At 38.5% G+C, this 14,579-nt stretch overlaps 1 long non-coding RNA gene across 1 annotated transcript; it reads right to left on the reverse strand.

Annotated features, from left to right (window-relative positions):
- Nucleotides 1-5,185: 5,185 nt before the first annotated feature.
- LOC140008544 (uncharacterized) lies at nucleotides 5,186-6,306 on the reverse strand. Its single transcript, XR_011815971.1, has 2 exons — nucleotides 6,224-6,306; nucleotides 5,186-5,401 (listed from the first exon to the last, which is right to left on the reverse strand). It is a non-coding gene; the product is annotated as an uncharacterized lncRNA (long non-coding RNA).
- Nucleotides 6,307-14,579: the final 8,273 nt, after the last annotated feature.

Below are 14,579 nucleotides of genomic sequence, written 5' to 3' on the forward strand. Positions count from 1 at the left end.
CTAAGAAGGGCACGAAATTATGGTGGAGGAATGGAGCAAAAATTGGTTTAAAATTCATCTAATCTTTGGTCAAACAAGATGCATGGCTAGGATTTTGCCACTTGGCCTAATTCTTGTACACAACTTCTCTTAATTCTTTGACTAATGCCATTCTTACCTTTCCAAATGCACCAATAATTATTCAACACCTCTAATCTCTCACATAAAGTCTCTACCACTAATAAAAGAACACTTGGACAATTACAAGTGGTGATTTATTTACAACCTAGCTCAAGGATATATTTTACTTCAAGTAAAATGAATTGAAATGAAATGCATGGAAATTATTATAACACATAGAAAATAATTTGTAAGGGCATATATTAAATGGTCTAGATCTTATAATAAGGCATGTAAATAAGAAAATTGTGTTTTAAAGTGAGGGTCCATACAAGGGATTTGTTGTAACACATTGTGAAATATAATGCTAGGGCATATAAGAGGTGGTTTAAATCTTGGTGCAAGGCATGTAGTTTGGGGAAATTGTATTTTAAAAATGAGGGTTCTCACACTCTCTCCCCCTTAAAGAATTTCGCCCTCGAAATTCTCAGCTTGATTATTGAGTAGTTCAAAATATTTTCGATGAATATCCTTTTTAACTCTCTCGAGTCCTGTGAACGCATGCTTTAGTAAGACCAGCAATACAAAGCCATATTATGTAGGAATTGAAGCTCCAAATCTTTATTTAGAACATGTATCAATTTACAAGTTTCATAGTTGTATAACCTATCGAAATGTAATACTAGCTTGTTCCCATCGAAGAATAATCCTTATGTCTTTACTAATCAATGTTGCAAAAGTCATTTAGAGCAGAAAAGTATCACTTATAGCCATACGTTTAGAGAAAGTAGAAAAGATGTTCAAAATGCAAAGTTGTAAACTGTCCGACCTAAGGTGGTTTGAAGAACTCATTTTCCTTTCATTTAAGTCTCGATTCCACTCATAAACCAACCTCAAATAGTTTACCAATTCCAATCCTAAAGTTGAGAATGTAAGTAGGAATAATCCTAGGAAAAATAGAATTTTTTTTTTGTTTTAGTTTTGCGTGATCTCATTTGAAAATCTTATCTCGAGATTCTTATGTCCAAAAACTTAAAACTTTATACCGTCGGAATATGGATTCAAATTGTTACAACTTTATAGAAGGTACCATTGTAAGATCCAATCCATGAGTCGGTTAAATTCCAACCTAAAGTTGCTGCTTCACCCAGTAACAGATAGAACAGGTATACAGTTTCAGTCAACTTTGAAAAATCATAGATATTCATGGGAATTGAGAACAATACTGATACTCTGAACCTAGTTTCAAACATAATAAATGAAACTCAATTTTGACTTTTCTACATCAAGATATAACAAATTCTATAAAACCTTCCAAGGTTCCCTGCGAAAAAATTTTCAGCGGCACATCCTTTGTGTTTACTAACTTTTCCTAGCCCATTCAAGGCTTCATTCTTCCCATGAAATAGCTTCAACTCAAGCATATAAATATCAAGCCCACAACTCACTACATCAAGCATATAACCGTCTCTACTCAAGTTTAGCAAAATGAAACCCGAAACTGAAATTCTTAATCACAAGCTCGAATTTTCTTTAGGCAAGTCATAACAAAGCTATCAGACCATGGTTAACACTAGTTCAACCCATGAAATTTTCCATAAAGCTGCCAAAAGTACTACCTTAATCCACTAGTTTACCTATATTGGTAGTAGAGGAAAATTGCTAGCCAAAGTTACCTTGTAACCTCAAGAAAGATGGAAATCCAGGGCTTCTTCCTCAAAAATCGCTCCACCAATACCTTGAAATCTTTCTTAGTTAACATTTCCATGGAGTAACTTCATATTCAAGTACAAAATTGAGGTTGGAGTTGGAGGTCTCTCTTTGGTTTCTCTTCTCTCTTGGTTCGGCCAAGTAAGAGGGAAGATGAAGACAATTCAGTCAAATTGTTGATTTAGTCAAGGTGAAAAATGTGACGCAAACCTTAATCTCGATAAAAGAAGAGTTACAAAATGGTTACTATTCTTACTGGCTCTTTAACCCATGCACTGTATATTAAATCATTTCTTCCCTTCGAGCGACAAACAATAATTTTTTTAACTCAAAGACCAAAGTAAGGCAATAAACTAGGGATAAGGATCCAATACTGCACAACCACCAATACTTCATAGCACTTATTAAAACAGCCGGTACCAAGTCCACTGTTCCTAAGGGAATACATCTTGCTATATAAAAAAAAATGTCACTATGCATAGTCCAATGATTATAACTTATCCGGGCAAAACCTCATTAATGGCTAGTCAACTAGGCAAATATACTGATACAAACTTATTTTGTACCTCTTCTGGAACCCCTTCATATTTCCTTTCAATTGTATGTCCTGATACGGTAGTTCAATATTCTCTAGGTATTTTGGTTCCCATCATCTTTCCCAGTACTCAGTTCATCTCTTTTGGAACTCTACTTCTTTTTGAACAGTCTCTATTTTCTTATGCAGATCAATCACCTTTGTCATCTCACCGATTCACTTATCGATAATAGCTTGCCAGGCAACTCTAATTATGATTGGCTTCGTAGAAGGTCTAGTCATATAACTTTTAAGTTCATTCATTTCCAATCCAACCACGAGGAATTAAACTTAGCTATTCTCAATTGAGATAGACGAGAAAGCAGTACAAGTGGGGCAATACTTCAAGATACTATACCACTTATTTCTATTATGGTGTCTTAACACAAGAAGTACCACTGCCACTTATGTACATAGTGAAACCCTAAAGCGTATTTTGTATATCAAAAGTTCCACACCTTATCTCAAGCTTTTGCGTACAGGTATAGAACCCAATTCTTTTCTCCAATCCCCATACAAAATTCCAAAACTCTTGATCTCAACACTATAATAATCAAAACAAATCCATACTTTGATATTAGTGGATAGGTGTCAAGGAAGTATAGGAAAGAATGTCACAAGAGGAGTAGAAATATCAATGTAGTTGTAATCAAACCGCCTCACATTCGAAATAAACACTTATCAAGTCTTCACAGTCGCAGGAGAAGGAAATAGGTTTTCAGTGCAAATTTCTCAACGTACACTACAGTCTAGCCACCATCTATAGAAATGCTAACAGACTATTTCAAGATTAATCCATGATAACTTCCGAGATATATCCCCTCATCAGTCCAACAACTAGGTCAAGTGTCAGAATCTTCCGCGCCTTGATTTTTACCATTAAAACTTATCTCAAGTACCATCAAGATACAGACCCTTATTCTAGTGCTCTCCTCTTTTTGGTACTCAAGTACAAGAATCCACAATAAGGTAATTCACAACTCGAGCCGGCCGGTCCCAAGAGTAGATCACCCATATTACAGATTCCTACCCGACGTACATATCTATTCCTCCCAAGTATCCTGATAAAGGGTTTATGCTTATAACAGTCATGATTCATAGCTTACGCCCCAGAAGAGCACCTAGTCCTTACCACTTACCCATATATTCGGACAATAACACCACTTGACCCCAAACTCACTCCGCGTAGGGATCACGCGAAGCAGCAAAAATATCTTCCATTCTTTCAAACAAGTTCTCGGCAGCTTTGGGATCTGGTCCTCTAAGCAATTTAGGGAAAGCGAACTTTGGAACCATTTCAGGGCCCTATCTTCACTTACTTCAAGGTTTCTTTACTAGTTACCCGGTACTTGATCTCGATGGTCAACCAAACAGGCCAGTAAACAATAGATCAGTCATACGATTGATAGCTGTAGCTACCTGGTCTCCTTCTCCACACTCGGGTCCTTGGTTCTAATTGACTACAGACCTTTATTCCTCCTCTTAATCTTGGACCTACCTAGATCCGCACCCATGGCCCCAACCATATTATCGTCTAGTCTCCATGATTACTCACTAGTCTAGGGCCCAAGTATTATAACTGATAAGGTAAGCAAATAGGGGGTATACAATATGCTTATTCATATTTAAAAGTCATATAAGAAATGGAATCGGAGTCACGATAAACGAGTAAAATTGAAAAGCAGTTAAAGGCTAATGCCGAAATAAGGTCAAAGCCAAAAGTCAAAAGTTCAAAAGTCAAAGATCCAAGTTAACAGTCAAAACACTATACATAAAGGCTCCTAACAGTCATTTATAAAATAACAGGACGAAAAGTAGCAAGCAAGTACGAGCCTCAAGAGTACAGATATAGTCGTACAATCATATCAAATAAAACCTAGCACAAGTGTCAAAAGAAAACCGTACAACCACCGAGCCACAACCTCTCCTATCCTTTCTATGTGCAATAGTCAAAATCATCCAACGTACTAGCCTAGGAGTAGAGGCTTAATCCGTCGTAGGACTAGTTGACCCCCCCCAAACTGGCGGGTTTGTCTCTAATCTCGCCTCCTATGTAAGAAGCCTCGTCACTCACTTCTCCCAGCAGATCACCACAAATATTCTGAATGGACTCTGCTCTAATCCTCACTTTCCTGGCTCTTAACCACATCATACTCAAGTTCCTTAATCCGCTCCGCTTGCATTTCAATAGTTTTCTTCAAATAATTCATTTCAAATCCAAGCCTAGTATTATCCCTCGCTAGGACCTTCCGCTCCTTCACTATGGCCAGAACTACTTCATTAGGGTAAGTATAAGTATAATGGCAGTCGAAATGCCTGTAGCAGTTAGATGGGCTTTAATAGCCTCTATCGTTTTCGGCCTGATTTGATACTTAATCATCTGTATGTTCCCACGAAAAAACTCACCAACTGGTCTATTGCTAGGGCCACTAGATCCGTCCATCGTACAAAAGACGTAGAGGAACCTGAAGCACTCTTAAAGGAAAATAGTCAAATATAATCCTCAAGTCAAAGATTTCTAATTCACTCAAGCCAATTCAAACCAAGGCTCTAATTTTTATCCCTACCAGTGGTCACTCAGCTTTCAAACCAATCCCACAGTCCGGCATCCTAAACTTGAAGCCTAGGATACACTACAAAGATCGGAAACCTAAGCTCTGATACCAACTGTGACAGCCCCACCTCTCCCTTGGCAAACCCTAGGGTATCAGCGGACTGCCTGCCTAGCTCTCGCCAGGACTCAGTCGTTCAAAGTACTAATATCATCAATGAAACGAATGTAACATTTGACAATACAGGGGATTGAAACACTAACTCAAACATGATCACTAATCCAACAATTCAGCTTAGTACATATATCATCGTATGCCAACTTACCACGCTTCACTCAAAATTACATAATATAAATCACCCTTAAGAATTTAAGCTTACAAGTCTGCTTAAACGAAAGTTACAACCTCAAAACGCAAGAACGGCAAAATAAAGCTAAGAAAGCCCTCGATCAAATCCCTTCCCGATCTGTTAAGGAAAACAAAGGGAATGGGGTGAGCTAAAGCCCAGTGAGGTTCCAGGTAAACAAGTAAACACATAGCCACATAAAATCACAAAATAGCCAACTAAACACCGTACAGTAAAATAACAGTTTAATCACAATTCAATTCAAGGATACGGGTGGCTTTCAAAAGCCAAAGGTCCACTTGAGCTTGATCATAATTGCCTCCTGTTGACACTCCGTCAACACTTGTAACAGTATATAGGTCCGTAGAACACCACTTTCACCAGTCTCCGTCCCCCAAACAACCCCCCACCGGGCCCGCACTCCATAAACAGTAGTTTGGTAATACTCGAGTATACCAGGAATCCGAGTTTCCAATGCTCAAGGATTCCAATAAAACAGTATCAAGCCGAGGATTTTATCACTGGTGGTGCTGGACAACACAACAAGCAAGCACAACGGCTATGCTTCACCAGGGACCTCCAGGCAAGATTCAATTTCTAGTGAACAGTAAACAGTCCTCAAGGTTTATCGGCCTTCTCGACCAAGCCCTTGCTGGCTCGATACAACCGACTCACCTATGAGGTTGGGTACCCAAACAGTAACAGTAGTTGGCGGAATGTCATCCACGCAACTTAAGCACGGTCATGTATAGCAATATCTCATTTCATATTACTTCATTCAGTAAGTAGAGCCTCAGTGGAAAACAAGGAAGGTCAAGTGCAATAAAGTACACACTCGCCTCGATTTTAACTAAAACAGTGTTTGGCTCAAACAATAGCAAATCAACGATTTCAAGTATGCAAGTATTCCACATAACAAGTAGCAAGTACTGAAACACTCACCTGTCAAGCAAAAGTAGCAATTGACATCAAACGTCTCAGTTACGATCACCTTTGTTGCCCAAACCTAGGTCAACGAGCGAAACCATTAACAATTGGATTCGTTCCTTACTCAAGTATAGGTTCATTAAGAGACCAAGTGAGTAGCTTAAGCTACTTAATCTATCATGCAAATGAGGTCCAAACCATGGGAAAAGTTGATAAGAAAACAAGTTTGGTATGTACATGAAAGTTCGGCAAAAGAAGGGTTTCACCGAAGCTCAAAAGTTTCATTACGGTTAAACTGTCTCGCCCGACCAGCCTCGGGAAAATGGTCACTGTTCATGGTAGGAGAGTCAGAATTAGGTTCTGTCAATTGCGTTGGAAACTAGGTTCTTAAGGTTAAATTTGTCGTGAAGAAACCATTTCCAAAATCCCAGCTTAAGTGGCTCAAAATTAAGAAGCCAAAAGAAATTTCTGGACTGCCTCGGATGAACAGTACCGCACGGGCAGCCGACTTCCACGACTTGCCACGGATTGCTCGGGACGAACCAGAACATGAGCCAGGTACCATTTTAAAGCTCTAAGAGTCTATTTTCCAATGCCACAAATGGAACTCAATTCAGATCAGTGAGGAAAACGTTATAGCCTTTACAACATCGCTGGACAGAAAGTTTCTGGACCTAGTCCAGTTTTGTCCCTTTGCTTGCAACTCAAAATTTACTCAACCAAATTGGCTAATTTTTTGTAGACAACCTCTACACACATAACCCAACATATATCACTCACATTTGTAGCCAAAATATGCATGAAACATCAGGGCAAAAACCAGACAGCAAGCTGAACAGTTTCGGTCAGCATCCTTAATTCTTTCCCAACTTTCACTCTTCTCATTATTTTCACCTTTTGCACATCTCAAGTATTACATCTAACCATATAAGGTTTTAAAACATATCAATACCTCATAAACATAAATGAATAAGAGTTGAACATTTCATCAAACACTTGGTGTGCATACTAACAATTTATCCACTACTTGTTTAATTCAAGGGGTTAACTTTCAATTCCAACCACAACAACTTGCAATTCATGATTAGAGCTTATAGTAGATGATCTAACACATAAAACCCCCAAATTAAAGAGTACTTACCTTACTTATAAGGTGCTCAAATCACCAAAACAATCCACCAAAATGAAAGCTTCAAGCTTGGAACAACCACAAGGATTGGAGGAAAGTTTCTCACTAACTCTAGATCTTTCTCTTTTGATTTTTCTCTCAAGCTCACACTAGGTTTAGAAAGCTTTAAAATGGAGTTTCTCTCTTTCTCTTGGAAGCTAAGAAGGGCACGAAATTATGGTGGAGGAATGGAGCAAAAATTGGTTTAAAATTCATCTAATCTTTGGTCAAACAAGATGCATGGCTAGGATTTTGCCACTTGGCCTAATTCTTGTACACAACTTCTCTTAATTCTTTGACTAATGCCATTCTTACCTTTCCAAATGCACCAATAATTATTCAACACCTCTAATCTCTCACATAAAGTCTCTACCACTAATAAAAGAACACTTGGACAATTACAAGTGGTGATTTATTTACAACCTAGCTCAAGGATATATTTTACTTCAAGTAAAATGAATTGAAATGAAATGCATGGAAATTATTATAACACATAGAAAATAATTTGTAAGGGCATATATTAAATGGTCTAGATCTTATAATAAGGCATGTAAATAAGAAAATTGTGTTTTAAAGTGAGGGTCCATACAAGGGATTTGTTGTAACACATTGTGAAATATAATGCTAGGGCATATAAGAGGTGGTTTAAATCTTGGTGCAAGGCATGTAGTTTGGGGAAATTGTATTTTAAAAATGAGGGTTCTCACATTTACGGTATATCTTGGAGGGAATAAAATGTACCAAAACTTGAAGAGTCTGTATTGGTGGGAGAATATGAAGAAGGAAATTGCCCATTTTGTCCATACATGCTTGGTTTGTCAACAAGTTAAGGCTGAACATCAGAAACCATCGGGACTTTTGCAACCCCTAGAGATACCTGAATGGAAATGAGAAAACATTACTATGAATTTTGTATCGAATTTACCTAGGACACAAAGAGGCCATGATGCTATTTGGGTAATAGTGGATAGACTGACCAAATCGGCTCATTTTCTGCCGATTAATATGAAATACCCATTGGAGAAGCTAGCTAAACTGTACATGAATGAAATCATCAGGTTACATGGAATTCCCGTGAGTATTATGTCTGATAGAGACCCGAGATTCATATAAAGGTTTTGGCAAAAGATGCAAGAGGTGTTAGAGACTAAATTGAATTTCAGTACCACTTATCATCCTCAGACCGATGGACATTTTGAGAGGACAATCCAAACTCTTAAGGATATGTTGAGAACTTGTGTTCTAGATTTTAGGGAAAGTTGGAGTAAGTTTTTGACTCTGGTGGAATTTGCCTATAATAATAGTTTTCACTCCTCTATACAAATGGCTCCGTATGAAGCACTTTATGGTTGGAAATGTAGGTCTCCGATTTGTTGGGATGAAGTAGGAGAACAGAAGATTTTAGATCCGACTACAGTGTCTTGGATTGAGGAAACTAATAAAAAGGAAAAGTTGGTACGTCAAAGAATTCAAACTGCACAGAACCGTCAAAAGAGATATGCGGATAATCGGAGGAAGAATTTGGAATTTGCGGTTGGAGATCTAGTCTTTCTTAAGATTACACCTCTGAAAGCGAGCTTGATGGCTGGGAAAGGAAAGAAACTACAACCGAGGTTTGTAGGACCTTATAAGATTATCCAGCGCGTGGGAAATGTGGCATACAAGTTGGAGTTGCCTCCGACGGAAAGTTCGGAAGAATTCGGCCAATAAGGTTAAGTTTCGGATACTGTGTAAAATTTATCGGGTGTTAATAGATAAGTAGAGGAGTGTGAAGTGATTGATGTGAGAGGTGACTAAAGGATTGAATTGCATTTAATGAGATGCCATGTGTCATTTTCCCATTGGTTAGGACTTAAGACTACTATTCATGGTTTTGACCTTTTGACTTATGGAGTAAATATCTTCAAAAATTCACAAAAAATAACCATTTTTCATTCTATGTTGGCCGACTCTTGAGAGCTCAAGAAGGAAGAAACTTGCTTCAAATTTCAAGCTCCTAACTAGCTCAATCTTCCAAACTATTTGCCTAAATTAGTTTTTACTCCATAAAATCCTTCCACTTGGTGTTAGTGAGTGTTTTGGTGAAGCTTTTTGGAGAACTTAAGGTGTCCAACATCTTCCTCTCTCTTGTTTACTTGGTAAGTGATGATTGAACATTTTCTTATAGCTAATGATGTTGAATTTATGCCTAATGGTGGCTATTGTGTTAGAAATTGTGGATTATTTCTTGGTTTGAAGTGATTTGGTTGAGTTTTTTATTTTTTTGAGGAATTTTCTGGTTTCATATGATCTTGATGGTGTGATTGTTTTTGATGGTTGGTAATAAGGGGTTTTGGCTCTAGTAGGTGCATATGATAGAAAATTGCAATCAATTTTGGATTTGGAAGAATTTCTGGAAAATTAGGGTTCTTGGTTGAACATTCTGTCCGAAATTTTAGGTCATAGATAGAGGCCGAATTGGACTTTGCTCAAAACATGAAAGTTGTAGGTATTGATGAGATTGAAGTGCCTGAAAAATTTCAGGGCATTTGGAGTAGTGTAGAGTGAGTTATGCCGTTTTTACTGTTGCTGTTCTGGGTGAACAGAATGTACGAACTGCGATAGTAATTGGCCATTTTGACTGGAATTGCTTTGGATTTAGGTGTTGGTGTCTTCTGATGAAATGTAGCTTGATGTCTTAGCTTTCATGTGCCTTTGGAATCAATGCATTTGGACCTGTGTAGGCTGAGATAGACGTATTCCAGTTTTGTGTGATTTGGGAACCTGAAATTACGGTTCTGGCTTGGTTTTCTGCAATTTTGACCTAGTTGTGCTAGGATTTGGACTGAGTGACCTTCTACATTGTTGTAGCTCTGTCTTTTAGTTTCGAGATGGTGGGTCTTACACCCTCATCCGATAAGCGTATTGCATTTTGTACTATTACCGCATACGGAGGCCAAAACTGTTTTTGTTGATTGATCAAATGAGTTATATTTCCTGATTTTCTGGTTTGCTATTATGCTTATATATGTATATGAAACCCTATTGGGGTTGTGATTGGCATGGCTTTATGAAACCCTATTGGTTGGCATGGTTTTAAGGCTTACTCTTATTCCGGTCATTTTCTAGCTAACTTTTGTACTTGTACTACTTTGAGCCTAGTGAACGGCTTTTGGGAATGAGATGACTTTTGTGTGAGGTGTTGGGACTGATTTGAGGAAATAATGAAGCCTTAATGGCTGGAAAAGTAAGAAATTTAGGGGAAGTGCTGCCCGATTTTCTAGGCCGTTTGGTTCTTTAAGTTGGATTTGCCTTTTGATGGAAATGAAGGGCTTTTGGGTTGTTTGCGCCTAGGTCTTGATGTTATCTTTTTGTTTTCAAGAAAATCATGTTTTTGTACCCTTGCATTAGTATGTCTCACTTGTGCATTCCGTTTATTCGATTTTAGATATGAAACCTTCAATTGGTTTATTTTGATTATTTTAGGGTTTCTTGGCGATTAAGGCCAATCTGAAGTGAAACTTTTGAAGTTGAATCGGTGAGTGTACCACTGCCTGCTACCCTTTATGTGAAATATCTGAATATCTGAATACTTGACTTATGACTATTGAAGCCAAGTACTGCTTTGATAAAGTGGAGGCGAGGGTGTACTTTATCACACTCGTTCTCTGGTCTGTTCATATTCCAATTCTGAACGTCTATCTGAATCTGTTATCTGTATCTGTATCTGAAACTGTACTGAATCTGTTATCTGTATCTGAAACTGTATCTGTTCTGACGTCGTTTGGAAGCTTGTGTCCAACGATCTTTCTGTGACCTATGAGCTCAAATCCTGTGGCTAAGTTATTCAAGTCGGGCCGGCAAGGGCCTGGACGATTAGATAACGAACCACGGTAGTCTGTTCGGGGATCTTTGGGTATTGAGACCCTTGGGTTCCGGTATACTCGAGTATTACCATTTCTGTTACTGATACGGTGAGCGGGCCCGGTAAAGGGGTGTTTGGTGGACGGAATTTGGAGTGAAGAGGGGTCTACGGACGCTTTGGTTCTATATACGTTGACGGAGGGTCAACCGGTCTGGATCAAGTACTGCGCTGGAAATTTGGCTCCTGAGAGCCACCCGTATCCTTCTGATTTGAATCAGTGGTTCCGTTGCTTTATATCTGGCATGTGTATCTGATTTGTTAAACATGAAATGCCATGATTTTATTGCTATCTGTTTGGTACCTCATTGAGCGCAAGCTCACCCCTTTCTGTTCCCTTTTGTTTTCCTTACAGGAAAATAATCACTTTTGGGAGCTCATACGTGTTGGTTGCCAAATTGAGCCATGTATATGTCTATTTTGAATAGCTCATCTCATGAAACCCTAATGTGTATTGGGTTCATCTTCTGAATGGCAAACCGAATATGTGTATACCATATGTATAGTTTTTGACATGCCAAGTGTGGTTGTAAATGTTGAATTGCTATGTATTACTGTTTGGTGGGTTCTCGGTTTCCCCTATTCCAGGCACTATTCATCGTTTTCCTTTTGCTTATTATTTTGTTATTTTGGTTCTTGTGGCTTGTCCGAGCGCACTTTTGCATTTCCGAAACGTTTTAGAACGCGTGTAACCGCTCCGTAGTCCTGGCGAGAGCTGGGCAGGCAGTCCGCTAACCTCTTTGGTTCGCCTTAGGGGAAGGTGGGGCTGTTACAGGATAGGCGAGTAAATTTTGCTGCTTTCCAATTTGAAGGAGTAGCTCGTACTTGGTGGGATATGATAGAAGGAAAATGGGAGAGAGTTCAAACCCCTTGGACCTGGGAGAAATTCACGAGGAAATTTAATGAAAAGTTTCTTCCACCCTTGATTCAAGAAAAGAGAGAGGATGAATTTATCAAGTTGAAACAAGGAATCCTTAGTGTGGCGGAGTATGAAGGGAAATTCACTAAACTTTCTAACTATGCTTGTGACGGCCCCACCTCCCCCTGGGGCGTACCCCAGGGTTCGGCGGACCGCCTGCCCAGCTCTCGCCGGGACTCAGTCGTTCACTACAGTCCTCACCCCAAACAAATTACAATATAAATCTCAAATATTATATCAAATTCTCCAATAATTACATGTCATAAGCGAAGCGGAAACAATTCCCCAAACTATACATAAAATGATTCCAAATCCAAATTGTACAAAATATATGCCATCCAGCCACGTGAATAAGTACTACAAGCCTTCCTTCGCTTTGAACCCTGTGGAGGGGAATAAAATATTTTTGGGGTGAGCTAGAAGCTAAGCGAGTAACCAGTAAAATCAGTAATCAAATCGGTTTAACAATATTTCATTTCAATGATGTCATAAATCAATGATGTCATAAATCAAATGATAAGTCCAGAAACAATTACAACATTTACAATACATTAAAATGGAGTATCAATAATTCAAAGAACATTTACAATGGAAAGCGATAGTAACATTCATTAAAAGGATACGGGCTCACATGGAGCTATTCGTTTGTTCGTTCGTTCCCCAGACATTTCCCCTTATTCCTCCAATCGTTTGAAAATATATTTTTTTGTAAGTAGAATCCCTCGTTCATTCTTTTTATTCGTTCATCCACCCATCCGGACGTTGGCCGGACTCCACCCATCCGGACGTAGCCGGACTACAAGGTAATACTCGAGTATACCAAATTCACCCAGGGTCACCATATCGCCCGATCGAGTCCGCTTCTGGCTCGAGTCGATCGGTAACGAAGGGCAGTGGCCAGTTCAGCCAAAAGGCTTACATCATGCGCAACTAGCATTTAATCATTAATCATTGAAAATTCATATTTATTTAGGTCGAGTGCGATAAAGTACACACTCGCCTAGAAAACTCGTTTTAACAATCATCAAAAGCACTTAACACATTATAAATCAATAATAACAAGCCAATAAGTCAAGAAATACAGCAAACAAGGAACACTCATATGAAAGCACGCATGATATGCAAGAAAACAGTTCAAAAGTAACTTTGGAAACAGTTTAAAGGTAAATAATGCAAGAAAACGGAACAAAAGTAACTTTGGAAACAGCTCAAAAGTAAATAATGCAGGAAACGGTTCATAAATAACTTCAGAAATAGTTTGAGGTCACTCACCTCCATGGCTCAAAAATCATCCATCATATAACATTGCCTTGCTCAAATCCAAGTCTTAGATCACAAACTCAATGCAAACAAGTCCTTTAAAACTTCGGACAGCACTTCACCTAAATTTGTTTACTTTCTCAGCCATCATGGCTTCATTATTTCTTCAGCAAGTCCCAAATGTACACACACAACAACAAGTTCATCCAATAGTCATTCAGCAAGCTCCAAGTAGTACTAGTACAAGTCAAGCTAGGGAAAAGTCTGGAAATGAAAGTTAAGCTCAAAACCAGAAAAACAGTTTTGACGTCATTTTGCGGTAATGGTACCAAAGGCACTACAATTGTCGGATGAAGGTACAAGATACACCGTTTCGAAACTAAGAGATAGGGCTACAATATTACATAAGGTCACTCAACCCAGTTTCGAGTGTAACCAGGTCAAAAATGCAAGAAACTACACCAGAACCGGAAAAATAGATTCACAGAACGTATTCTAGCGGAAACATCATAAATCAGGCTATGCAAGTCCAAATCCAGAAATTCCAAAACCAGATGAAAGCTAAGAAATAGGGTTACATTTCATCAGAAGACCTCAACAACCAATTCGGAAGCATTCCTGACCAAAACAACCAATTACAGAAGCAATTCCCAAATTCGGGTAAAACCAGAACAGCAATAGTAATTTCAACTTTTCTCATTCTACACTACTCCGATTGACCTGAAATGTTTTAGGAACCTCTAAATGTCATTCCCTACAACTTTCATGTTTTAAGGCAAGGCCAATTCGGCCTCTATCTATGAGCTACAAATTCGGGCAGAATGTTATCATCATAAACCCTAACTTTCCAAAATTTCTTCCAAAACAGAAATTGTTTGCAATTAACCACTTTTTCCACCTCATAGAGTCCTTAAACATCATTTCCAATCATCATACATAGCCACACAATCATGTTCATATTAAAACAAAAAAATCTCCAAAAATTATAAAACTTCATCAAGTCCACCACAACTCAAGATATAATCCATCAAACCACCTCTTTAGCCAACACAAGTCACTAATTCACCATTATTGGAAACAAACAATGAATCTTTACACACCATACCTTGATACCTCACAAAAG

This window comes from Coffea arabica, chromosome 6c (assembly GCF_036785885.1).
Source record: "Coffea arabica cultivar ET-39 chromosome 6c, Coffea Arabica ET-39 HiFi, whole genome shotgun sequence".
NCBI classification, from domain to species: Eukaryota; Viridiplantae; Streptophyta; class Magnoliopsida; order Gentianales; family Rubiaceae; genus Coffea; species Coffea arabica.